This window comes from Antedon mediterranea, chromosome 5 (assembly GCF_964355755.1).
Source record: "Antedon mediterranea chromosome 5, ecAntMedi1.1, whole genome shotgun sequence".
Lineage (NCBI taxonomy): Eukaryota > Metazoa > Echinodermata > Crinoidea > Comatulida > Antedonidae > Antedon > Antedon mediterranea.
The window spans coordinates 24708198-24733800 of record NC_092674.1 but is presented as its reverse complement, the minus strand read 5'-3'; the positions used below and the strand labels follow the sequence as shown (position 1 = coordinate 24733800).

Below are 25603 nucleotides of genomic sequence, written 5' to 3'. Positions count from 1 at the left end.
CTTGTGATTTATTTTATTTGTAATACGGTTTTAGCTTTATGCTAATAGCTATTGTTTTGGTCATATATTTGTACTGTACATACTGTAATAAATAAAAAAATTAAGAATAAATACATTCCGAAATTTACTTTTTTCCTGTCTTGCCGTGCAAGGTTTACGCGTATGGACGTGTAAGACTGGTTTACGCTAGCGGTAAGGTTTGTGATCGAGATTTCCTTTAATGCCAAGAATCAATTAGTTGTCTCAACTTTATTAGGATAATTGGCTTTAAACAATATTATATGTTGGCCACAAGCATCAATTCAATCAGTTGGTTAGTCAAATTTTAATTTATCTTTTTTTATATTATTCATCGATTTTGTGTCTATGACATTAATTGTTTCCTGGCTAAAACCCAACTACAGCTGTGCCAAAATATAAAAATAGAGAGTGAATAGAGAAAATCCAAACATGCTGGCAAATTCAACTAAAAATGCAAATTTGCTATAATACAACAAAAAAACCAACAATCAATGCTGTAGTGTATTCTTTTTCATAATCTCATTCAACAGCGGGAAACCCGCCCCCTATAAAATGGAATAAAATATATATATATATATAAAGAGTCGCTATCCAATCGAGTTCGAACAATACCATGAAAGCCCCAGTGGTCTAATGGTTAGGACATCTGCATATCAAGCAGGCGGTCCGAGTTCGAGCCTCGGTTGGGACGACTTTTTCTCATTCTCACAGATTTCCTCATCTTTATCGTTTCAAATTAATTAATTAAATTTCAGTATATCACCGGGCGGTTTAGAATTAATGTTCATTGCCTGATTTGTTTATATATATATATATATATATATATATATATATATATATATCTTAAGACCTATACAATACAGTTGTAAAGGCCCAACTCAGACAGCATCGTATGACAGATAATAATAATAAATAATAGAAAAATAAAAATTTATTTTGCACATTTAAAAAAAGACATACGGTAATTCATTTTGCATCTAATTTTTGTTTGTTTAATATTTATATACTTTAGGCCGCTGGCCTATGTAATGTAAATTAATGCCTTAGACTAAGAGTCTAGGTGTGAAGAAGAGTGTTTATCCGACGAGATGTCGCTGACGACGCTGTCTGAATGTGGTATTAATTCTAATAACCAACTCAGGCAGAAACAATCTGTGCAATAACAGTCTTGAGGATTACCTTACATGAGATATAAAAAAATAATTATGATCCAGCTTTTAACCAATCATTAAATCATTTTGATAAGAGAAAGTTGCGTAGAAAGATGATATCTATCAGTGCTATTAATTATATCGTGTTCTCTGTTATTTAATATTTGCTACAAAAATATTAAGTAACATATAAGAAAGATGCTTAATGGTGTAATTTGAGTTAAGCAACACACTTAACTTGATTATATTTTGGTTGAATCTAGTTTTTACCAGGCAGAATGTAACATCTATTCATGAGCGATTGTCCAATCGGTAATAATGTTGACGATTAGTCTGGGTTCCAGACGGAGTTTTGTCTTAATATTAGTTAAAAGATAAATATTTTGGCACAGATGGCGTTTCATACGTATACTACTTGATTTTGGATACTCCGTCTGGGGAAACACGCACAAGTCACGTGGTTTGACACCAAGAATTCTTGGTGCATACGATTATCCGGTTGACTAGTTTCAGCTGCATGCGATTGGCTACTCACTCGTACACCGTGTAAATATTCATATTTCAGAATTTTAAAGACTCAACAACTAAGATGATGCGCATGCGCTATGTTACGTTTAGACAATGTGTACTTCTTGGGTACATTTATGAAAGTTCTGAAGGCTAGAAATTATTTTATATGCCTAGGAGTACTAGTAGTCTGGTAAACATTCGATGGGATCTTTGAAACATGAAAACTCGTCTTAATATATGATAGGCTAGCTTCTCCGCAAATCAAACATTGAATGGATCATTTATTACGCGGAGATAATTTTGATTTAATTCCCACCGAGACCCTGTCCTGTTCTGTGTGGTGGTGTAGCCCTGTTGTGTGCCGGTGGTATGTAGGCCTACTTCATTGGCGTTTTATTTGGCAGGTCATACACGCGAGTTGAGTAGGACCTACGAAAGAGGCCTAGGCCTAAACAATTAATAAACAAAACAACTTGGCATTACTATTTTATATTTCAACAGTCTCGATCGTACAGTCATTAAGCACTGGTAGGCCTACGTACTCGATCTCTTTCATTTTGAAACAAAATGATCATTGGTTGATTCGAAATCCATATTTACATACCGCCCGCCCCATATAGCCAAATACGGTATGATAACCTACGTCATTCTTATCGTATGTTTGCGGTCTGCAAATCGATTTCTATACGTGTTTCACAAGTCTGTATTTTCAGACAAAAATCGCGGTCGAAATAAAAACAAATAAATAAAAAAAAAAGATAATACAGACTTGGGGCAAGTCTAGTTGACGATGTGCATAATAAAATAACAACAACAAAATGTTTGTCGTCGGTTTTTAGTGAATGGTCAATACGAAACATCAGGCAATTGAAGCTTGTATTTCTCATGTTTGAAAGATCAGAAATTGATTTGAAAGTAACCAATCAAATGACAAGAATACATGCAGATGTGGTAGAGATCATGTCAAAATTATGCTACTGCAGTAACTAACTATATTTTGTAGTTATTTGGCATTCTTTTTTTGGGAATTTTATGAAATTCTAACTTACTGTACAACATTATAGTTACGACAGCGGGACAATTCGGCCCTGAGACGATTCTGCACACTTATCGGCTTTGATATACATTTTATAAGCATAAATAAGCTTTTTTCCCCAAACTTTATTTTCAGAGAGACTCTGGGGTAATACTACTGTACTAGAGAAGATAAAGATGCAATAAAGCAAACATTGTCGAAAATAGCCTCTGTTGGCCGTTCGATAAAATTGATAATGTACCCAAAAAAATGTATAGGAATTTGGTCTAAAGTGACACGTTTCGGGTCGAATCATCCCACCAAAAGTGGGTCGAATCGCCAAGGGTCGAATTGTCCCGGATTCAAGTTATTGCAGTAACTGCAGTACAATAATTTTTTAATGATCCCATAAAAACATATAATAGGCAAGGCAAAGAATCAATGTATACTCTTGTAAAAGAAGATGTATTTTGTATCAATTTCTTCATGAATTTAAATTACAGGTTTGAGGAAGTAATCCCATATATATCATTGTCTAAATTAATATACAATTTAAAAATGTACTTTTGCCATCATATAATTCATTTGTACAAACAAAGCAGTCACTGTACAATTATAAGAAAGGAAAATCTAGTACAATGTCGAGAAGTTACACTTTGTCTAGAACAGCGTTGGGTATTAAAGCAACTATATCAATGGAGTTATTATGTAGGTTTAGCATTCCCCCACCCCTTTTCACACACACAGGGCTTCGAAATTTAATAACATTTAGAAACACAACTACAATAAAATATTCATTGTATTACTTTAGTCTCTATGTCAACATGAATATTGCAGCTACTGCAATTAATGTATTGATTTTAGTTTAGTTTTTTGTAGTTTTATGGGGCATTGAAATAAACAGTAAAGTACTCCATGTGTCATTGTATGTATGATTACTAAAAAAGTAAATTGTGTTTAAGGGTATTTAAATTTCATCAATATAGAGAACTTAACCTTTAAAGCTGATGTGCCTTTATTTCTGACGTTCTGTCTACACTATCAAACCTTATGTGTCAAAAAAATGTGATGTGCCCATATATATGGACATGAGGATGTCGTATCTCTACCATTTTTGCGCACATCACATTTTTTTTCAAATTAGATTGATAGTGTAGACAGAGCTTTACTTTTATATAACCGTTATTTTTGTCAAGTCGCGACATATAATTAATTTTTGTGTTATTGTTAAACAAAATTAAATAACATTTAAAGAAAATCATCATGCGGACGAATCCGAGCTGCAAATCATCTGATTCTGTAGGGCTAGTTCCATTACACAGAGGTCCTCTAACGCTGGGGGTCTTGGCCTTTTGACATAAATCAATGGCTGTTTTTTTCCTCTGAGCAGTAAGCTCCGAGCAGTAAGCTCCGTGCCCCTAGCTTTCAGAGTGAGTGAGTGGCCGAGCGGTTAAGACAGTGGAACCGTAATTACGTAGCCATAACATCGGCAAGGGTTCGAGGCTCGCTCGCTCCATGGTTCTGGTGGTAGAACGAGTCTTCTCGGATAAGGACTATAAACTGTAGGTCCAGTGTACACATCTAGCTCTTGTGCACTTTAAAGAACCTAGTACATCTTTCGAGACGAGTAGGGGGCTACCCCGGTGTACTAGTCTACACAAACATAGCCACTGTCACACACAGAAACTGTGCAATTGGGACTGGGCCGTTTTAGAGGTGTTTACCACCTGTTGGTCCCGATCCTTCACTAACAGTGTTAGTGAGAAGTTGAATAAATAAATAAAAAATAAATTTTAGACAGTGAGGGCTCATAGCGTTTATGCCATTGGGAAGGGCTTGAATACATTGGTCTTTTTCTCGGTCTTTATATGCAGTAACTGCAGTATAATCATTTTGACTTGAATATTTAATAAACAGCAGAATTTGAATTAATAAATTAATGTTTGCATGCTGACTGTGCTGATTGATAGTATTTATTTAGAAATAAGATCTTGTTGGATCAATTAGTTTGTTCTACGTTATCTTGAAATATAAATTGAAAACCACTCCATCGACTGATATATTATAAACATCAAACTGATGTGAAGCAGGTACACAAACGTTTAATGTAATTAAATGTGAAGTGTATAGTACTGGTAAATATAAAATTATGGGTTTCTTTATTGAAATGTACAATAACAACAAATCCCTGTATGCCCATATTACAGTGTATTTGGTTATTTATTAGTCACTTTAAAAGATTTCTTGTTTTGTATTTGAGTGTGAATGTAATGGAATCTCAATTAGGCTTTTTTTTTTTCACTTGTATTACAAACAATTGATAGGAAATTTAGTCCATTCAACATTTACTAAAAATTACGAAAAACAAATTCAATATTAGGGAGGTTTCGAAACAAATCTTACGAATACGATAACGAAAACGGATACGTCACACATTTGTGAAACTTTTGAAACTTTTTTTGAGGAAGTAATCCCATATATATCATTGTCTAAATTAATGAAGTACAATTTAAAAATGTACTCATATAATTCATTTGTATAAACAAACAGTCACTGTACAATTATAAGAAAGGAAAATCTAATACAATGTCGAGAAGTTACACTTTGTCTAGAACAGCGTTGGGTATTAAAGCAAATATATCATTATCAATGGAGGATTCAAGTTAATATGTAGGTTTAGCCTTCCTCCACCCCTCTTCACTCACACAGGACTTCGAAATTTAATAACATTTAGAAACACAACTACAATAAAATATTCATTGTTCGTTCGTTCGTTCGTTCGTTCGTTCGTTTTTATTTCACAATGCATCAAACTTAATATTTTTACATAATAAGTATTAAATAAAAAAATGCAAAGCCTGGAAAAGACCAAATAAGCTCAATATAGAGCTTTAAGCCTGGTTTCACCAGTACAAAATACACTAATAATTGTATCAATTACAATAGACAATAATTAAATATTAATTAAAGTAGTAGAAATAATATTATATATATATATATTTTTTAAATTTTTTTTATACACAATTACGCTACAGGACTATACAAACACAACAAGAGGACACACGTAAAGGGTATAGTATATGTACTATCATATATACTTGCAGTAGGTGAGACAAAAAAAAGTTTGATGAAAAAGTTTTATTAATACGATCTGTATTGTGATAAAAGGAATTGTTTATATTTGGATTTGAATGTATTTAAGTTATTAGTATTTAGTAAGGATTGACTTAAATTATTCCATACTACTAATTGTATTACTTTAGTCTCTATGTCAACATGAATATTGCAGCTACTGCAATTAATGTATTGATTTTAGTTTTATAGTTTTTTTAGTTTTATTGGGCATTGAAATAAACAGTAAAGTACTCCATGTGTCATTGTATGTATGATTACCAAAAAAGTAAATTGTGTTTAAAATGTCATCAATATAGAGAACTTAACCTTTAAAGCTGATGTGCCTTTATTTCTGACGTTCTGTCTACACTATCAAACCTTATGTGTCAAAAAAATGTGATGTGCCCATATATGGACATGAGGATGTCGTATCTCTACCATTTTTGGGCACATCACATTTTTTTTCAAATTAGATTGATAGTGTAGACAGAGCTTTACTTTTATATAACCGTTATTTTTGTCAAGTCGCGACATATAATTAATTTTTGTGTTAAACAAAATTAAATAACATTTAAAGAAAATCATCATGCGGACGAATCCAAGCTACAAATCATCTGATTCTGTAGGGCTAGTTCCATTACACAGAGGTCCTCTAACGCTGGTGGTCTTGGCCTTTTGACATAAATCAATGGCTGTTTTTTTCCTCTGAGCAGTAAGCTCCGTGCCCCTAGCTTTCAGAGTGAGTGAGTGGCCGAGCGGCTAAGACAGTGGAACCGTAATTACGTAGCCATAACATCGGCAAGGGTTCGAGGCTCACTCGCTCCATGGTTCTGGTGGTAGAACGAGTCTTCTCGGATAAGGACTATAAACCGTAGGTCCAGTGTACACATAGCTCATGTGCACTTTAAAGAACCTAGTACATCTTTCGAGACGAGTAGGGGGCTACCCCGGTGGACTAGTCTACACAAACACAGCCACTGTCACACACAGAAACTGTGCAATTGGGACTGGGCCGTTTTAGAGGTGTTTACCACCTGTTGGTCCCGATCCTTCACTAACAGTGTTAGTGAGAAGTTGAATAAATAAATAAAAAATAAATTTTAGCCAGTGAGGGCTCATAGCGTTTATGCCATTGGGAAGGGCTTGAATACATTGGTCTTTTTCTCGGTCTTTATATGCAGTAACTGCAGTATAATCATTTTGACTTGAATATTTAATAAACAGCAGAATTTGAATTAATAAATTAATGTTTGCATGCTGACTGTGCTGATTGATAGTATTTATTTAGAAATAAGATCTTGTTGGATCAATTAGTTTGTTCTACGTTATCTTGAAATATAAATTGAAAACCACTCCATCGACTGATATAGTATAAACATCAAACTGATGTGAAGCAGGTACACAAACGTTTAATGTAATTAAATGTGAAGTGTATAGTACTGGTAAATATAAAATTATGGGTTTCTTTATTGAAATGTACAATAACAACAAATCCCTGTATGCCCATATTACAGTGTATTTGGTTATTTATTAGTCACTTTAAAAGATTTCTTGTTTTGTATTTGAGTGTGAATGTAATGGAATCTCAATTAGGCTTTTTTTTTTCACTTGTATTACAAACAATTGATAGGAAATTTAGTCCATTCAACATTGACTAAAAATTACGAAAAACAAATTCAATATTAGGGAGGTTTCGAAACAAACCTTACGAATACGGATACGTCACACATTTGTGAAACTTTTGAAACTTTTTCATATTCGTAAAGCGTATTCGTGTTGACAAATATCACCAGTCATATTCGTAACTACAAAAAAAGTATAGTTTTTAATCTATTTTGCACATTTTGCATTTGAATCAGGAATGATTTATGATTATAATATAATTATAAATTTATTGAAAGTAATTTAATAAGGTAATTTACTAAAAAGCCAGGTCAATTTTGATAAATAGCAGTTTTTAAAGTCCTTACTCGCTTTGATGTTACGCTAGGCCTAGGCAGCCAAGCACCAAGCAACACGTACCTGCTCTTCGCTCAAATTTACCACAGTCATATTTTGGATGGTGCCCTAAATATTTCGTTGCCATGCGAAACAGATTTTTACTGGCTTACGAAAAACGAATATGTGTGCCTGACGTATCCGTTTTCGTTATCGTATTCGTAAGATTGCAAAACCTCTCTATTGTTGTAATAAGCTGTCCGCCAAAATAGAGCTTTACCATTGAAAAAATCAACATTCTTACAAAAAGTTGTGCCATGTCATTGAATAGTCACACTTCAATAGTACTTGTATTATTTAATGTTTATGAGTGGAATGGTACAAATAATTGCATGAGGTGAATGATGAAAGGTTATATTTCCAGGAGTCCAAGAATATCACATCCATGCATTGTGTATAAATAGTTATTTGTAGCATAGAGATAATATAGTTAGATAAATCATGACTGATTCCACAGAACTTTCGAGTTAAAATAACTAAACTGTATAGTGAGACATTTAATGAATAGGAAAACTGCCGAGAAACTATTGTCATCATCAGAACAGAAAACAAAGCCTAGAGTACTTATATACCAATAGGACAGGTTGTATGTAAATGAGGAAGTAATTAGCATGATAAAACAACGAGGAACGTAGGTAACAAACAATCATATGGCAAGCGCCTAAGTTATAGATTTGTTTGTTCAAGGACGGTTTACTCCTGATAATATAGTATATATCATGTTTGTAGTTATGTCTAGATTTTAGTTTATTTTTTTTTAAATAATATTAACAGCTATGATTTCAAATACAGTACACTGATAAACAATTGAACAAAGAACACTTGCGATAATGCTATATGATGCATTAATTAAGTAAAAATGTAGGTACCCCACCATTATAATCGTTTACTATGAATTAACAGCTACCACCAAGAAAACCAAGGCATTATTTATTTTTATAGAAAATTTATCCATTATTTAGATTTGTGCTTTTCAGCTCTAAATCCATGGTGTTTAAATAAGATAAAATAAGATTATCTTTATTGTCAATGTCACGTTTACAAAATTTGAATATGAAATTTGAGTTGGTTGTTGGTGATATAAAACATTATTGTTTTATAACCATACAACCCATTTGCAAACTTTGAGTAGCCAAGTAAATTTGTAAGTATATAGTGCAATGTCGTCTCAAAGCACTGTCGACTACACTATCAATCATTAGTTCCATGTATCCGTTCATATTCATGAAGATCGACTAAAGCTTCTTGGCCTAACAACCTTGTACGACAGAAAAATTCGAGGTGACCTGATTGAAGCATATAAAATTGTTAAAGATTTCGAGGGTGTAGCCAAGGATGACTTTTTCCAAATGAGAAGTAACATTAGCAGAATTACTCGAGGACATCACCTGAGATTTTTCAAGCCTATTTTCCATAAAGGATTGAACTGTAGAAGACATACCTTCTCGCAACGAGTAATAAACCATTGGAACAGTTTACCAGCTGACGTTGTTAATTCTGAGACCAGTAACACCTTCAAGAATCGCATCGACACAATGTAGTTGATATGGGGTTAAAAAGGCACATGCCTAAACTTTCCCATTATAACTAAACTAAACTAATCTAGTTTGACAAAAAAAAGTGTGATGTGCTCAAATATGGTAGTGAATGACATCATCATGTCCATATATGGGCACATCACATTTTTTGTCACATAGGTTTGAAAGTGTAGACAGAGCTTAAGGGTAACGTCATATTGGTGCTGCCAAGTGTGATGTTATTTTGTTTGTCCATGACAGTGGCTGTGTGAGCTAGTGCACCGGTGGTAACCTCCTATTTCAAAAGTGCACATGAGCCTTTTGTGTACACTGGACCTACAGTTTATAGTCCTTTTCCGAGAAGACTCATTCTACAAACCACCAGAACCGTGGAGCGAGTGGGCCTCAAACCGTTGCCATAAGGCTATGGCTAGTGTCTTAACTGCTTGGCCATTGATGATATGATATGCTCTCTCGATAAATTTCAGTTTATCTGTGTGTGGCTCCCTTCCTCAAGGATTTGGTCATTGTTTTAAAAAGAAAATAGAAAAACAATAAAAACAATAATCATTGATATTGTACCAGTAACAATTGTAGCATTATTCATCAGTGAGACTGCTTTGATATCTATTCTTCCTTGATGAAATCTCACTTCATTGCTAAACTATCCATCCAATCATTCTTCCTTTTATTTTAATATTAATTTAATGAATGTTTATGACTTTTATGGTGAGGTTATTTCATGAAATGAAAGATTGACTATTTTTGTGAGGCTAAAAGTTAAATACTCGCACGAATTAGTTATTTTATAACACAGTTACTGTTGTAAAGTAAAGTATTAGTTTCAAACAAGTATCAACCTGGGTAGAAAAATTCTAATTGTTTTACAAAAAGCTGTATTTCAGAACCATTAGTTATCACTGTTACTGTGTTAGATCACTTTTCCTTTAGGCAGATGATCTTCTATCTATCCCCAATTCCTTAACTTTTTCCTCATTTAAAACTAGACTTATGGCTTTTCTCCAAAAATATTACATCTAAGTGTATATATTTATTATTTTTTCTTAATTTAATATATCAGTTATTTACTATATTCCAAATTGTTATTCAGATTTTATATTCCCATGTAATTTATTTTATTATAGGATTTTGTTTGTTGTTGTATTTTGTGTATTGTATCTGTTCTGAGGGTCCCAAATGATAAGCAATTGCTAGATGGATCATCCTCATTAAATATGGTTCAAATAAAAAAAAAATTTAAGTATTTTTATTTATTTAGAGAGATGTAAAATATCAGAATTCTAAACTACCCTCTCTTAGTATGGCATATTCCATTTCATCAAGGGGTGACTCTAATTTTGCTAGTTAACATACTAATTTAACTAGTTTCATAAAAGTAATAAAATAACTTGATAAATTTAAATTAATATGTTTGCAATATACATGGATAGTACTTGAACTACGTGTCATTTATTGGTATAGCTCCATCCAAGGACTTGTATCTGTACAAATTACTTTCAATGTAAATGAAAACCTATTGTCATACAGTACAATCAATAATTATGTACATTTAAATTGAATAAATCATATCTACAGATTTCAAACTACAAAAGAATGCAAATAAAGGGAATCTAGTGCTCATATTTTAGTTTTCTTTTAACAAGTTTTCTACCATGAAAATAAAAATCCATTACAATTTTTTTTTGTATTTAAAAATGTATTGTCCCTCTGGAAAAAAAAAATTATTTACCTGAAAAAGCTGTAATTGAATGCAAAAATAATCTAATTGACTGGAAGTTATTATTCTTCATTTTTTATGTTTATGGGGGACATACATATTTAATGTTTGCGGTATATATACAAAAAATTACAAATAACAGGACTATAGGCTAAAACAGTTTTAATTTTGCTATTTAGAGCATGGAGTAATAATAATAATAACCTTACTTCATTGTAAAACACTGGAAAAAAGAATGGCAGTTATTAACTTAACCTGCCTGCCCACTAATACTATTATTTTATACCTGGCAGTTCTTGAACTTAAAAGCCTCCTCAAACAACATTCAAAATCCTTTAGTGCTGAGACTGAGTCTCACTCTCTCTACAATCAATAACTGCCTCTCTACTTGTATTGTTAGCCAAGTCATTGAATGTTTACATTATGTACTGAATCTAGCGTTAAGCATTGTTATTTTTCTTGTAGAAGTGTCTACTTGAACAGCATTTATGGGTCTGCTGCTAGGTTGCACTCTGTTATGAACAACACCACCTCTCAGATAGGTTTGTGTGAATGATTTAATTGGCTTGAATCCATCTAAGCCTCAACTGTGGAACCAGGTATGGCATTCTGGTATAAAGGCATTGCTCAACATCTCTTACCTCCAAGACAAGCTCACCCAAATCCATCAGAGTCACTCCTCTCAGAGACGGATCAAGTCGTGATGCGCTTGAGGTGTGCGCTCCTATTTTTTGACAACTAGGGCCGTGTTGCAGCAACCAAAACAAAATTATCGCTTCATTTTTTAACCAATAATTATTACCATTATTATTACCAAATAACCAGATGTCCAATCACATCGCAATTTGATCGCATTTATCCGATAATTATCTGATTTGAATGAGATAATTATCGGTTAATTTTTCTTGAGTCAGTAAACGCCAATAAAATTATGAACTACTTTTTGATATCTATATTTGACAGAATATGTTTGACAAATCCTGGATCTCCCCCCCCTCCCCCCCCCCCCCCCCCCCCCCCCCGCCTCTTATCAGCAGAACCATTGTTCTTCAATCAACACTCCAAACATGTCAACTAGAAAAAAACTTTCAAACAATCCCCTTATATTTATCGACCCCTCAGTAAATATTGATAAATATTTGCATTTGCATGTATTACATTTAACAATGGAGAAAACCAAACGATTGATTTAAATGTGATTGTTGATATAAGTTTGTGGTACACCACATATATTAGTTCTGAAGAGAACTGTTGAGTTTCTCGACGTTTCGATCAATATGCTCAGGAGTGAGAATGTGATTGTTTATATGGATTTTTAATCTCACCAAAATACCAACCAATAACCATAACAAAACAGTAACAGAACAACAATTTGCAAGACAATGTCAACATGTAGCACAGCGTCACTAATATTGAGCCTACTACCATACATTATTTATTATGATGGCTACCCTAGATATAGTATTATCTGTAATCATAAATTGTTTAAATACAACAACTTTAGAATTAGCTGCTACTGGGCATTACGCGGGTACAGTAAAAAATGTGTTTGGGTATACTTTTATTTAAAGATCTCCCCTGAAAAAATAATTATTAAACATTTTGTTGTTTGTCTGTTGTATATGCCATTTTAATGTCACATAATTTTGAGCAAAAAGTAGATTAAAAAAAATGTATTTACCTGAAAAAAACTGTGATTTAAAGCAAAACATAGTCAAATTGGCTGCCAGCCAATGGATTTTTGGTTGAATTTAACCATTTTGTGATTTTATAAGTGAAAACATTATTTTTTTCAGGTTTTTTTTTACAAAAGTCTAATTTAATTAATCTTCATTTTTCATGTTTTTGGGGACAATACATCTTTTTAAATGATACAGTTTTTTTATTAATTCTTTTATATTTCATTTACAAACATCTTTAGAATTCTTTTTAGTATTTTTTTTTTAGATTTAAACAAATTTAAGCTGTACACTATCAAACAAAATGGGATGTGCTCATATGTGGACATGATGATGTCAAATTACTACCATATTTTGGCATATCACTACCATAAATGGCCACATCACACTTTTTGTCACATAATATACAAATAATGAATGTTTATGAGTGCAATGGTACAAATAATGGCACGAGGTGAATGATGAAAGGTTATATCAACGAGGCAAAGCCGAGTTGATATAACCTTTCATCATTCACCAAGTGCCATTATTTGTACCATTACACGAATACAAAACATTCATTATTTGTTTTATATAACATCTAGACGTTTTTTTTTCGTACACAAAAATGTTTCAAAAAGTACTATTTAACGATTGTTGAATAGTGCGTACTATTGCACGCCATGTGACCCACATTCGTCCAATCAAATGACAGGAATTTATATAGGTGTTATATAAAGTGTGATAGTGTAGACAGAAGTTAAGACTAGTTAAGACCTGACATGCAGCTCAGTAAACCTACAGTCTGTCTACAGTTCAAAGGTCATTTTAATAATACCTGGATGCATCATTAATTTGCTTACTGTACTTTTCCATTTATCTCGTGTCTATGAACCCAGCTATATACATTACCAGCCTACAGGCTACTGTTGAAATCGAAAACAGATTTTGTTACTAGTGAGCTTATAGGCGACTTGAATCCTAAATCTACTAATACCATAACATCCACTTATATTACTTATGATACGAAATAGGTTAAACCAATGAAAAACAAACACCTGAGAATGATGATATATTACAGTGGAACCTCAATTAAGGGGACGTGAATTTTTTTTTTTCGTTCGGGACCCCTTACGTGAAAGAAAGCCAAACTACTTCGTAAATATAACTAAACCTAACCCTCTAAATAATCTCTCTCTCACTATAAATTAAAAAGAAGTTGATCATGGGATTCGAACCCCGGCATACATTGACATGTAAAGTCCATAGTCTTATCAACTCGACTACACATATAACTCAACAGAAAGCATTTGCAGTAGTGCATTGTATGTTGGATCAATTCTTACGTCACACCTTATGGGTATGACTAATGAATATTGTGGGCCCCAACTTATGTACAAAAAGAAAAGAAAATTGTCCCCTTAATTGGGGTGTCCCCTTAATTGTGGTGTCGCCTGAATAGGGATGTCCAAAAGGAGGGGTTCCAGTCTATTAAAAAAATTGTAAAGACTATATTCGAAAATAAGGTGTTTTTGTTTTTAAATTATAAATAGAAAGTGTGGGTGATTGTTAAAGCTGTGTTCACATTTGGAGCTTGGAATTTGGTCAGGTGGCCAGTTAGTGTTTTAGAATTCAACCATTCACACAACAAATTCTGTACACAACATATTGTAAACGAAAAATGTAACATAGTCTAGAGTCCTGACTACCAGATTGAATTTGAAAATTCTCAAATACAATACAATAATTCTGAACGTCAATGTTATTTAGTATAATATTAAACCTGTTTCATTATTTTAAATGTTTTTATTCTCAAATTGAATGCTTTAAAATGTGTATAATCAATTTTAAGTTACTTTTAACTTTATACAAACGAACGTTTTAATGTTGATTATTCTCAGATAAATGTATTGTTTACTTGATTGATTGTCAGTTTTTGTGATCGTAAATAATAATATAAAAATGTTATTGACTGCTTTGTACAGTAGACTATAAAAACATAAGATCTCTTAATTTGATAAATGATTATTAAAATGGCAGTACAATGGTCTGTAATTTGTGAGAGAACTACCTCTAATGTTAAAACATGATGTATAATAAATGAATAAATATGAATATGATATGTAAATAATACTTTTGAATTGTTTATTAGTTGTTAAAAAAAACCTACCAACAGTTCTACACTCAGTCTTCTCGGATAAGGACTATAAACTATAAAGAACCTAGTACAGCGTTTCAGACGAGTAGGGGGTTACCCCGTTGTACTAGTCCACACACAGCCACTGTCACACACCAGCGACAAAAGCGGTATCATAAGTACTGTATCTCGTCTGCTACACCCCTACGACCACCTAGGTCTTGGAACGAAACGAAACAATCAAATAAACGAACCCAAAAATCAAATAAAAAAAGAAATAATATTTAATCAATATCTGTATAATCTTATCATTTTGTTGACCCTGTACATATGTACCATATATCTATCAACTTGGTTTTGATAAATTAATATTTATTATCTGGATTTAAAACAAACCTGATAAATCTATTCTCCGATATATCTATTTGATTAAACATGACACCTCTTAATAATACCAGGAAAATATATAAATAGGGTAACATATTCAAATATATGCCTCTTGATATAAAAAACTACAACATATTGAAATAAATATTTCGTACTTGTAGCTGGATACTGTTGATGGGGTCTATAAATCCCTGATTAGTGATACAGTAGAACTTCTCCAAGAAAAACCACATTCAGGGTACACCCTTAAGGCCCATTTACACTAGGACGATAAATAGATTAACATACATTTTCTTACATAAAAAAAGAAATTAAAAAAGTTTTTGTTCTATAACTATAGGATAATCATTTATGCTGTCTTTGATAAAAATGATATTTTAAAAAATCCAATCTAATGACGACATGATAAATAAAAACAATAAAATCGTTGTAATATTTCTTTCTTTCTTTCTTTATTAAAAACAAACCAATTGGCAGCAAATCTGCTGAATTGCATGGTAAGGGACAATATACATTCAAAAGACAAGTAAAGTAAGAGTCATCATTAAACAAAATTATCGCAATTACAAAATATATGAAAATGTAAACATAAAGTTTTAAAAATATAGTCTTATTGCAAGGATATAGTATATACATTATTACTTAATTACAGTATAAAAATATAATCTTAAATTTAAGTTGCAGTATTTACATTGATTTCTTAATTAAGGTTTACATCAGTCGACTTCAGACAATTAAATAATTACAATTATACATTTACAAAAACATAAAATACAAAATTAAATGAGAATTAAGAATAAATTGAGTCAAATTCAGAAATTTCTACTAGGCCAATATGTCAAATTAATTAATATTTTGTTACATTATACATTTATTTTCTTTTATTATTTAATCAATACTGTTGAGGCAGCGAGTGAGAAACGGGAATGCACTGTTTCCATATCTATTTGTCTTATTTTTGGGGACCCGGTGTGTATTACTTTTCCGTAAGGCCATACTATGCGTACTCATATTTCTCGGAAACCACTCACATTATTATTGTTGTTACCGATCATGATCATTTGATTGGACGAGTGAAAATATAATTTTCATCAAAGGAAGCATAGATGGTTATCCTATAGTTCTAGGATGAAAACTTTCAGGTATGAAAAATGCATATTTCTCTATTTATCGTCGATCATTATTGCCCTAGTGTAAATAGGCCTTTAATCAGGTACACCCGTCCCCTATTAAGTGAATACTTTTCGTTGAAACAAACATATATGTTTTAATACTACTGTACTATCAGTTTCAGTCAGTTCTGACTGAAACTGATAGTAGACACCCTATTACTGATAGTAGACACCCTATTTATTATACATGGACATTTTTTGTTTGAATTCTTTCATATCTACGTCAAGGTACATCTAATAAAAATGTAATCCTCCTTTCGGTCGTATTAATGTAACTAACAGAGGTTTATTCAAGCGCTTGTGCGATTCATATAATAATTTTATTTTTTTGTTACCCTTTAAATATTTTTAAGTCTAAAATCGTGAACAAATTTTAAATATTTTGTCATTTTGGTATGTTGTTACTGTTTTCATCTCTGTCAGTTGATTTAAAATAAAATTTAAAAAATTTAAAGTAATAAATTATACACTATATATAACTTATATATGACTGGATAGACCCATCATTCTTCAAAATGAAATAAATAATCTAGAAACATAGAATTAATGTAGTATTGATGAATTTTACATAATCTACCATTTAGCATCTGATATTCATATCTTAAGTGTTGTTTATAAATGAACTATTAATTACCATTGATGATAACATTAGATATCTGATAGCTTTCAATACAGTAAATATCTAGTTACCATAGCTGTATGGAATTATGATATGAATGAACTGTTGATGTCATATCCATAAAAACTAAATTAAACAGAAATTAGTCAATATTTGGCCATATCTGTTTAATATTTACTCTTAATGTTGTTCCTAGTTACACTTGATATAGCCAACTCTATTGACATTTTCAAATAGTGAAATTTCATAATTTCTACCTAGTTTGAGCCTTGTGGTTGTAGCCCTTTAGAAAAAAATAATTTTGGTTAGATTATACAAAAGGCAGCTATTACTATTGTTAATAAAATATTTTCGTTTTATTCCTATCATTTTTGGTTGAACTTAAAAATAGATGGATGAAAGGAAGAGGCCCTTATTCCCCTGGGATATTATCCCTATTGAGGTGGAAAGAGGATAATGGTTGGGATAGTTATCCACAGGGTAATTGTCATCATCATTAGTGACGGATCCAAGATTTTGAAAAAAAAGGAGGGCCTAAAAATAGTAAAATGATTACAATTTGAGAATTTTAGGTAGGACTCGGGCCGCCTGGGCTCCACCCCTTGAAACTGCCTCTTATTACAATTGCTAGCAATTTTCATTACACTACAAGGTGAATGGTTTTTATTTCCAAATGTCCTGTAAATGCTTAAACCGAGAGTCTAAACCATCCAGAAATAATTCTGAAAATGAATAAATGTGAACAATATACAGAATGAAATGTACAAGAGTAAAAGAAAAGTTATTATGAATAATAAAACTTGATAAAGGATTTATCAAGCTAAACCTCCACCACCAAATTATATTTCACTGACATACTGAATGCTATTACCATGGACCTATAATTTATAGGTCCATGCTATTATTGACATAATTTACCTGACACTAGTTACAAAGACTCGTTTTTATGCAGTATGAAGACCTTTTCATATACTGCTATTGGTGTAGTAATTGTAATAAAACGTTATTAGTGCAAGAGTGTATATCATTATAATCGCTTATACATCTTTAATGATGTGCACGTTTTTTTGTTCATTCAGCTGCGAAGACATTTAGTGTGGAGCCAATTAAATGGATGAAAAAGATGTATTGGAAAGACATGCAAGCACAACCAACGCATTGTTGAGAAGATACCAAAGCATTGTTGAGTTATAATATTTAATCGACACTTTATAATTCATATTTAAAATCAAGTTTTATATAGACATTAAGAACAAAGAAAGCATTTGTTGTAGATATAAATGAAGATAAGGTAAAAGAAAAGAAGGTAAAACAAAAGAAGTTAAAGTTGTAAAGATAAATTGTAAATGTTCAATCATTAATTTAAATATATGATAATGAACACTTTCATTAGTTAACATTTCCCATTTATCTATTAAGGAATTTATAAACACCATATTTAAAAAATTGTTCACCATGATTTTTTTACCATTTCCCATTTCCACTTTATTATTATGAATCAAGTAATACATAGGTTATCTGAGAGGCACTACAATGAGAAAATCTCGTAACCCTATGTTTTTCTCAAGTACCTGCTTTCTGTAGTAATACCCCATTCACACAAGTAAAAATCTGGAGTTAAAGGCCAGTTTACACAGACGGATGGTAACGCTAAGTTGAAAACCATGTAGTTTGTCCCACATAAAATTTGTATCTACTGTATCCTGAGTAGGTTTTCCGCTCAACCCCGCATTTTGTGTAAATGGAGAAATAACATAGATTCTATATTTTCTTTTTCGAATACCATCACCGCTCGTCTGTGTGAATTGGCCTTTAAACCAGAGTTTTGTACGGTGTGTGCTTGGTTATTCTGTGTAAATCCCAAAATGTTGCTAGGCAATGTGAAACGGGTGAAAGTTTATTCTACAATTTTATATACAGTACAATAATTATTGTGCATATAAACCATGGCCTAAAGCTCTGTCTACACTATCAAACTAGTTTGACAAAAAAAAAGTGATGTTCTCAAATATGGTAGTGATATGCCCAAATATGGTAGTGATATGACATCAGGCTTAATATTGTAGGTGAACCTGACCAGACAGGAAGATGACCTCATTGGTTTCTAATACAATTGCTTCCCTTCTATTGTTTTTTTCATTTTATTGTTTCCAAACAGTAGTAGAGTATAAAGGCCTTTTCACACAGAACTTCGGCAATATTGCGGTAAGCAAGCCGGCGTTATTGCCGGTCTAAACCCATTCACACAGAAGGTAATATTACGGTAATTTTACCGTCTTCTGTGTGAAAGGCCACAGTGGAAAGGCGCAATATTTAAAGATTACTGTCTTCATAAAATAGAGGTCGCACTTTTTGAGAAAAGAAAATGGCGGGCACCTGCACAAAACATGCCATGCGCGCACATGTTTGCTGATGTTGTTTTGTGTGTCCGTCGTTTAGTTTTTTTATTTACGATGCATAAAATCTATATTTTTGCCCAACACCACTCCGTGCTAATAACTGCCCGATCGTGATGGCCATTCTACAGAAACAAAATCTATTAGGCCTACAAATAGACGCGAATTTAATTATCAGAAGCGGTTATGAGCTAGCACCGGGAGCGCGCACCGGAGGATGTTCCTGCTAGAACTATGCTAACTAGGGCCTAGGCTTACGTACGTTACAGCAAGTATAATCTTTGGACCAACATCTGTTATATTTTTATTATTATTGGCCGTATTCTTCCATTGTATTATTTACAAACTAACCTAAAAATATATAATATAATGGATATAAGAAAGTAATTGCCACAGTCTTTCTCAATCAAGGAAAATGTCCTCAATTTATCCTTGCTCAAAGAATATATATTCTTTGCCTTGCTTCACTGCGTAAGCAGGCGTTATATCGTGGACTCTTTCACACAGATCAGGCTTACGACCGTGACGGTAATATTACCGCAATTTTACTAGGTCCAGAGGCGGTCTAACGGAAGCCGGCATTAAGGGGTTTTTACCCTTTCACACATAAGCCGGCGTTCGCGAATTACCGCAATATTACCGTCTTACAGCTCTGTGTGAAAGGGGCTTAAGTCACATTAACGCTCCTTACTTCCTCCTTTAAGGAGACACTCCTATTAAGGAGACCCTTTCCATGACATGAATGAGTGGGTATAAATAAACACTACAAAACATCCCTATTATGGAGATGTACAGTAGATCCCCTTCCTTGGGGGACACCCATATTAAAGGGGGGACACCCATATTAAAGGGGGACACCCATATTAAAGGGGGACACCCATATTAAAGGGGGGACACCCATATTAAAGGGGGGACACCCATATTAAAGGGGGACACCCATATTAAAGGGGGACACCCATATTAAAGGGGGACACCCATATTAAAGGGGGACACACATATTAAAGGAGGACACACATATTAAAGGGGGACACCCATATTAAAGGGGGACACCCATATTAAAGGGGGACACCCATATTAAAGGGGGACACCCATATTAAAGGGGGAGGGGGACACCCATATTAAAGGGGGACACCTATATTAAAGGGGGGACACCCATATTAAAGGGGGGACACCCATATTAAAGGAGGACACCCATATTAAAGGAGGACACCCATATTAAAGGAGGACACCCATATTAAAGGAGGACACCCAAAGGAGATACAGTATTGTACAGTATAATCCCTTCTTTGGGACATCCCTATTCAGGGGACACCATATTAAAGGGACACTTTCCATGACTTGAATGAGGGGATATAGATGTTTAAACACTACGGAACATCCCTATTATGGAGATACAGTATTGTACAGTATAATCCCTTCTTTGGCACATCCCTATTCAGGGGACACCATATTAAAGGGACACTTTTTAATGACATGAACGTGGGGAAATCAATTTTTTACAACTAACCCCTATTAAAGGGACACCTATTAGGGGAAACTTTATTATAGGGGTTACTTTATTATAGGGGTTACTTTATTATAGGGGTTCTGCTGTTCTCAGAAAACACAATCTCCATATTCTTATATTATTGCTTTGTAAAAACCACATTTTACAGTTTTGAGAAAGTTGACTATAAAAAGCAAACACAAAAAAGAAACTATTTGTTTAAATCTAGAAATTTATTCAGCTTCAGCATTAAAACAAGATTGACTAAAAATGTACTGTATACAAGAATTATCACAACATAACATATTCTAATTGTACAATATTGCATTGGTCCATCTGTTAATAATTAACATCATTGGACAATGTACATCAGAATGTTGAAAATGAATGCGAGGTTTATTTCATAATAAATGAAAATGAAAGTACAGGCATACTGAACTATATTTCTATTAAGGCTAATTTACACGAAAGAGCAGTAATGGTAATTGGAAAACCGCATAGCTTGTCCCACATAGAATTGTATATCCTGAGCGGAAACTGCTCGTCCACTCCGTGTTGTGTGTAAACAGTCATAAGAAATAACAGATTCTATATTTGGCCTTTAAGGGGACACTGTGTTGGGTGTCCCCATTAATAGAGGTTCTATCATATATTTATTTGAAAACACAAACCTATGATTAAAAAGCAATCCCATGCTTATTTTTACACACCTTACTGTCGACAGCATACATTATTATGTACAGTTGTATGTATGTAAGTTTAACAGTATCTTCTAGTACAGTAGGAGTAGCTACACTTTCCTCTAAATTTTACCTGGAATGTATTTGTCATTGGAGAGTGTGCTGTATTTGAATACAATTGTTCAATTTGGAAATTGCAACATAATTGATGTAATAATTATCTTAACACCAATTGTCAAAATAAAGATCAACTAAAACAACTAAACATTGTGTTCAATATTTTAAAACAGTAACAAATGCATGCCGTTCACTTTAAGGTGTTGTTATTTTTATCATAAATTCTTGAATTAAATATTTTGTACTGTCTTGGAGAATTTGAATTTAAAAAGTGGAACAAAGTAAGTATCGATTTCTTCCATTTCTAATATTAAATTAAGAGTTAAATTTTCCTTTTGTTTTTGATTCAACACACAGTAAAATAATACTATTTGTTTAATTTACAAATGATCCGTTTTCTTAAAATCTTTAAAGTAGTTTTGTGTTCGGTCTGGCTTAAAAACGCAAACAATGATGTATGTAGTTTTCATGCAGTCCTTTACTGTATAGGATCAATGGAAAAGGGAAAATTTATTCTTAAAAAAGTTTTCAATAGATTTGGAATGTGCATTATTTCTACATTCTATGGACTGGAAACACGTTCGATTAAAAACAATCGTTGGAATGAAAACTATAGTTGCTCCTATTGTTGCTTTACAATATTTATAAAAACCTACCAACATAAAGAAATCATTCACGCATATTAAATAAAAAAATCTTCCTTAGAATTTAGTTTAAAAAGAATATATGGTATATGTCTTCAATGTAATCAAATTATACTAATACAGTAACTGTTAAACTGTGTCTGGTGATGAATACAAATTCACATTAGTAACAGTAACTTTTAAATTAATCATTAAATACTAAATGGAAAGACATTGCATAAATTAAATAATTTCAGAAAATTTCTAATCTACTATAATATCAATTTTATTCATGTACAATTTATATTTTATCTATGGTGGTACCCATCAAATTCAAGTAAATAAAACTCTTGTTTCAGATATCGTGTTTTACATACGGCTTTGGGTACTGTACGAGATCCTACTGTACTTGTAAAAAACTTAACATAAAAAGTACATTTAATTTAATGCAAATTAAAAAAAAAACTACATAAAACCAATGTGAAGATAAATAAATAAATTAAAAATCAATTACAGACTCTTCTTGGATCTGCTAATTCGTGTGTCAATGGTGAACATATTTGCATTGTAATTGTTGTTCCTATTTGCATTCTTGAAATAATTTCTTCATCCAGATTCAAATGATAATATAATACACGTTTTTGTTGATCATCAATAAATACAAAAAGAAATATCGGACCAGATTAAAATTAATACCACCACTTGACAAAGTTAATTTGCGAAACATGGTTGTGAGTACTATTTGATTGTACATCAAATTTCTTTTTTGGACGCGACGTCATTTGTATACCAAATGTACTATATTCTTTAAATTGAGATTTTTTTTTTTTTGTTGATTACTGTAGACAATGTTTATTTCAATGGCTTTTAATATACTGTACTTTGGTAATAATACCGTGTCTGTCAGTGGAAAGGTATCGCAAAGAAGGTCCTCTTCTTTCTTCGGTGGGGAAGATGTAGCAACGTGTGGCCACGTAATATTAAGGCTGACATTCAAATTTTAAAGCAACGTCGTTATCGTTGACAGGGAAGATTGTGTTACCATTTATAACTTTATGTTTGCATTGATGGTTGGAACGTCGTTCTCTAAAACATTTGATTAAATATACCACAACGATAATAAAGTTTCCAATAAAAAATAACAATGCAGAAAGTGTTCCAGTTGCGACAAAAAATCCGAACCAAGAAAGCGCTTCTGAAAACAAATGATATCCCGATTGAAATGGGAATAAAATTCCTCCAGGTAAGTCACATTTTGGCATAAAGTTTTCAAAAACTGTGCACAATTTTTGTTTCAAAATACAGTTAGCGTAACAAGATAAACTAAAACATTCGCCAAGGATAAATAAAATTATTCCAATCAGATACATTGCTAAATAAAGGTTAAAATATCCAGAAACTGGACGAATAGATATTGCAATCCATAGGGAGAATATCCATATGCAAAATGGTCCAAGTATTGTTTCCAAAATATTTAATTCGCGTTTGAATTTGTGCACAAAAAGTACCTCTAAAATCCTTCTCATAAAATGTATACAGAATAGAATAGCTAGGATAGTACGTGGCGGTTTTGACTTGCCGAATTTTGCTTTTGTAGGAAACATATTGCCTACGACTGGAAAGGAAGCTCTTGGCAATCTGGGGCTTAGCGCCCCAATGAGGAAAAATACAATAGAGCCAGCATAAGCAATGTTACAGACAACGTTAGCGTTGTATTCACGGTTACGTACGAATTCCAATGCGGCTGTCAGCTTCTCTGCAACCTTGTTTTTGCGGCGGTCAGCAGCGTTAATCCTGCTGCTGCTGCTGTTTGAACATTTATTCGACATTGTTCTTAGTATTAATAAATCTAAACGCATCGTTGAGAATCAGCATATAGCTCAGACCACATCCTACTAACAGAAACATGAAAATTCACCATAGACGAAAACATTAGTTTGATCCCGTTGTGCCAACTGCCTAGCTTAGCTTGTGGCATGTACTGATGCTGCCTATCCTTTGTTTACTTCCCACACAGTGTGTCACTGTCAGTGATATGAGGTATCGAGAGTGACGACCACGCCCACTTTCACAAAATCAAACAATTAATTCGCGATAATGAGAGTGCAATCATTATTTTTCTATTGTTTATTATTAAAGTACGGGTCTTATAAAATGATTATATAATAATATGTGAAGTGATTTAAAAGTGAGATAAGACAATGACAATTTAAAAACATAGGTAAAGAACATTTTTAAACATTTCTTTTATAAATTAATAGTAATTTATAATAATTTAATATGCTTATATTATATTTGAGATAAAGTGAAAACAATTATTACAAAAAGTGAAAACAAGATGAGATTTGGAATTTACTCCTTACGGTTTCACAACAGTAAAATTAAGTGGCCCCGGAAGTTGTTCATTAATTGAAGAGAATATTGTACTCACTACTAATACCGGAAGTTATTCATTAGAGATGAGACGGAGAGTAATAATGGAGGAGAATTCATCCAATTAAATAATTTATTAATTTTCATAATTAACTAAAAAGTAAAGAGATGTAATTATCCCCCGGAACACATGAACAATAAAGATAACAAATTCAGACAGGTTAGTGACTTGAAATGCTTTGTCGAATTTATTTTTCAATGATTTGTCTGTTTATCCGATTATACATTTTCTCCCAGTGCCGAAAGCATCTTCACATCTGTCTCAAACTACTTGATTTAGAAGACTAGCCCCCAGCATGAATAGGCCATTTTGTAGTGTTAGAGATATTTACTTTTAAATTAACAGAAATAATGAATTTTCATTAGTAAAAAAACAACATTAACTTAACCAACAAAAACCTGACTGACTTTCAGATTGATTTCCGATTCAATGTTTAGTGATATTAACTATGTTCCAAAAAAAAAAACAATGAAGAGTGTCGGCACCGGTATACAATGTTCTGATATGTCTTCTATTCTAAACAAACTCTTCAACTGAGTTTTACCTGTCACTCACAAGTCTTCGTATGTGTCGGCGTCATATAACAAATTTATTTTACTATTAAAAATGTACACATGCAGCACCTATTTCTTTCCTTATATTTACTACACAATTCGCTGCAATCTCCGTTTTTTTAAAGTCTTTTTGCTGTTGCTGTTTTTATTGTTATGTGACTTTTTGTTTGTTACGTGTCACTACCCTTTTTCTATAATGTATTCGTCTTTTACCAATATTCTATCAGTACCTGATGATGACCTGTGGTCGAAAGTACTCGTACAATAAATATTTTA

At 32.6% G+C, this 25603-nt stretch overlaps 2 protein-coding genes across 3 annotated transcripts in view; one reads left to right on the top strand and one right to left on the bottom strand.

The window, feature by feature from the left end:
* LOC140049058 (presenilin-associated rhomboid-like protein, mitochondrial) overlaps nucleotides 1-12049 on the top strand; it is a 31894-nt gene extending 19845 nt beyond the window's left edge. Inside the window, exon 10 of the mRNA XM_072093876.1 lies at nucleotides 11530-12049. The gene's annotated coding sequence lies outside the window, so the exon portion shown is untranslated. The remainder of the gene's footprint in view (nucleotides 1-11529) is intronic.
* Nucleotides 1-25603, bottom strand: part of LOC140050022 (pleckstrin homology domain-containing family B member 2-like) — an 89773-nt gene that overhangs the window by 57822 nt on the left and 6348 nt on the right. The gene's annotated exons all lie outside the window — the stretch shown is intronic.